Raw genomic sequence first — 4,123 nt, forward strand, 5'->3', positions numbered from 1 at the left:
GCTGCCTCCTCCGCCTTCCTCCCCCGCCCGCCGGCCGGCCGGCCAGCCCTCCCGCCACTTCCGCGTGGCACCGCCCCCGCCCCCGCCTCCGCCTTCCCCTTGGGGCACCCACCGGGCAGCCGAGCCCACTGCCCGGGGAGAGGGGAGCGGCCGGAGCCTGAACCCGCCTGGGCCAACCGACCCCTGAGGTTCGTGCCTTCCCTGCCCGGTGAGCCCCGGACCTGGGCAGAAAGTGCCCGGGCTTGGGAACCTCCACTCGGATTTGAGGCTGAGCTCGGCTCCTCCCTTTCCCGGTGGGTGATCGTGGGCGAATGGCTTAATGTCTCCGGACCTCAGTTTCCTTATCTGTAAAGTGAGGGCTTGGATTCGATGACCTCTGAAGCCCCTTTCAGTTCTCCATGTGGTGACTGGAAATGTCCAAGGGAGCCCACCTTCAGAGTCTGGGGCACCGAGAGACGTGGACAACCCATGAGCTTCGGGCTCCAGCGAGACCTTAGCACTGGTCTTTGCCTCGCTCCTCCCAGCCCTCCGCTTTCCAATATAATCGAACACCCTTTTACCGAGCTCCTAGTGTGGGCAAGGCACTGTGCTGGGGATGGCCGCCTTAGATCAGTAATAATAATAAACTAACGTTAACATAGCACTTACTATGTGCCAAGCTTTGTGCTAAATTCTTTACGATTATCTCACTTGACCTCAACAACCCTGGGAGGTAGGTGCTATATTCCTTCCCATATTACAGATAAGGAAACTGAGGCAAACAAGTTAAATGACTTGCCCAGGGTCACACATCCAAGAAATATCTGAGATAAGATTTGAACTCAGGTTTTCCTGACTCTAGGGCAGGGGCAGGAACCTGCAGTCCTTCCCTGTTCTGTGAAGTTTAGGTTTCTGTGAAGGGCTGCACTCGAGGACCTGGAGGGCCAGGAGGGCCACATATGACCTTGAGGCCTCCCTCCCCCCCATCCATAAAGAGGCCAGACTCACTCCTAGTTTACTCACAGTCGTGTACGTTTTCCCCTTCCTTCCCTGTTTCCTTCTGAAGTGGTCATAAGCACAGGCTCTCCCACCCATTCCAAGGATCCTTCACTCAGTCCATCAACAAGCATTTATTATAGGTCTACCATGTTCCAGACTCAGTATTCTGTTTGCCCCAAGATATAAAGATAGAAATAACCTCAGGGTCAGGAAGAGTCAGACATGACTGAAAAACACTGGACTAGGCTCTCAAGGAGCATATATTCTATGGGGGAGACACTTCCCTATATAAGAAGATACAGAATAAATTTAAAATAAAACAGGTAGTTGGAAAGGGCACTAACAGTTGAGGGAGGGGGGTCAGGAAAAACTTCATGTCAAAGGGGGTTCTTAAAGGAAGTTAGGGACTGCTTCTATGAGGCAGTGGTGAGGAGGGCATGCACTCCGGACATGGGTGCCTCTCGGGCAGAGGCACCCATGCAGGACCAGAGAATTCAGCTTGGCAGGCTAGAGGGTCTGCAAAAGTAAGAGTGAAAGCATGCTGGTCTTGAAATCCACACACTGGGGCAAAACTAACTGGCTATACTGATTGGTAGTTTGTATGATCTTTATAAGTCACTGAAAAGAGCTTCCATTTCCTCATTTGCAAAATGGTGACAATACCTGACTGGCCTACCTCAAGGGCTGAAGTAATGTAACTGGGAAGTACTTTGAACCATGAGGCAGCTAAATGGCACAATGGTTAGAGCACTGGGCCTGGAGTCAGGAAGACTTGAGTTCAAATGTGACCTCAGACACCATGTGACACTCGGACAAGTCATTTAACCCTGTTTGCCTCAGTTTCCTCATCTGTAAAATGAGCTGGAGAAGGAAACGGCAAACCACTCCAGTATCTTTGCCAAGAAAGAGTTGGACATAACTAACAATAACTTTGAACTATAAATGTAAGATGGTACTATTAGTGTTCCATCCACCCTCTGCCAACTCCAGGTAGCTCCTCCATCCCCAATAATGTGGGAGACAATTGAGTTGTAAAGGTTACAGGACCCCAAGTATCTGAGTCTATGGGACTTAACTAGATCTAGAACCTGGAATGAAAATTACATTAGGAATCTGGTAAATATTTTAACTCCTCTTAGGGATGCAGTTCTCTGAACACAGAAACCACTTGCAGTGTAGATGCTGGGCTAAGTAGAGGGGGTACTCTCTAGGCATGTACATACATATGTGTGTATATGTATGTATATATGTAATGTAAATATTATATATATAGTAAATGCCTATTGCTATCTTTTGTTTTATGTCATCTACATTTCCCATGGTACCCCTCTTTCCCCTCCTCTCAGAGAGCTACCCCTTATGTAATCTGGGCATTGCTAAATTGTGGAGAGAAAACAAGTTGGTATGTTATGGAGATTCCTGGTTTCATATCAATCTTCTATTCTGTGTTCTGCTGTATATATGTATATGTATATATATATATATATATGTATATGTATATGTATATATATATGTATATGTATATGTATATATATGTATATGTATATATATATATATTTGGTGTTGAAATTCAGAATTTTAAAAAAAATTTAAAAAAAATTAAAAAATTCTTTTGCATTATTTCACAACAATCCTGTGAATATGATATAGAGAGCATGTATATATATATATATATATGTGTATATCTGTTGAATTTTACAGATGAGGAAATGAAGACTCAGTGGCTAGTGTGGGACTTGAAGCCACATCTTCCTAACAGTAAATCCAGCACTATCCTTGGCAGCATGTTGGCCCCTTAAAACTCTTGGGGGAGCAGTCTCTCGTTTCCCATTGGCCTGGTGCCTTTGGGCAGGGGGTGCTGTGAGGGAGGAGGCAGGAAAAGAGGAAATGAAGACTTCAGTCTCAGTAACAAACCCCAGATTCCCCATTCTCTTTGCTGGGGCTGGAGCAGGAGGTGGAGGGTTCAGGATTCCATAACCTCCAAGGCAACCTCAACCGAGGTCCCCTGGGATTTTCCCTCCCAAATTCCCCAGTCAGTGCCTGCTGCTCCCTTCCCTTAGCTGAGGAAGCTCTGAGTCAGGGTTGGAAAGAAGATTTCTGCACCCCTTGCTCCATGAGGGAAGCTGATGGGGAAAGAAAGTACTCAGGGGAACTGAAAGGGTCAGCAGAAGGAAAGCAAAGTTTGAGGGGCAAGCGGCAGAAGCAAGAATCTGGAGCTGTTCAGGACCATGGGCCAGATTCTTTGACTGGGATGCCGATGAGGATGCCCCTAGAGGATGGCTGCCGTCATTGCTTATTTTAAGAAAAGCCATCGTTTACATATTCCTCAACGTTTGCAAAACGCCGTACATATGGTAGCTCATCAGATCCTCACAACAACTCTACGAAGTGGGTGCTGTTATTATCTCTGATTTACAGATGTGGAAACTGAGGCACAGAGGTTAAGTGACTTGTCCAGGATCACATAGCTACTAAGTGTCTGGCGCAGGATTCAAACTCAGGTTTTCCTGACTCCAAATCCTGGGCTACCTAGATGCCGCCTACATAGTGGGGGAAATACCTTGGATTTGGAATGAAAAGACTCAAGTTTGAATCTCAGCTTTGCCACTTGCCTTGTGAGATTTTGAGCCAATCACAGAATCACATAATGTTTGGAATTGAAAGGGATCTCAGAAGCCATCTAGGTCAACACATATAGGAAAAAAAATCTTCCTCTACCATACACTTAAGAAGCAGTCATGGAGGCAGCTAGGTAGGTGATGCAGCCCTGGAGCCAGGAGGACCTGAATTCAAATGCTGCCTCAGACACTTACTAACTGTATGACCCTGGACAAGTCATTTAACCCCAATTGCCAAAAAAAAGTGGTCGTGAGAACTTTGCTTCATGTTCTCTAGTGAGAGGGAGCCCCCTTCCTCCTGAGGCAACCCATTCTCCTTCGGGGTAGTTTTCATTGTTAGAAAAAATATTTTTCTTATATTCAGCTGAAAACTGTCACTCTGTCACGTCCACCTATTTGTCCTCATTCTCCCTGCGTCTTCTCTTCTCCAAATTAAACTCCCCAGCTCCTGGTTCTTCCCTCTGTGGTCAAGTAGAAATCTAGCCCCTCTTCCACGAGAGAGGCCTCCAGATACATTAAGACGGCTA

Source organism: Trichosurus vulpecula, chromosome 5 (genome assembly GCF_011100635.1).
Source record: "Trichosurus vulpecula isolate mTriVul1 chromosome 5, mTriVul1.pri, whole genome shotgun sequence".
Lineage (NCBI taxonomy): Eukaryota > Metazoa > Chordata > Mammalia > Diprotodontia > Phalangeridae > Trichosurus > Trichosurus vulpecula.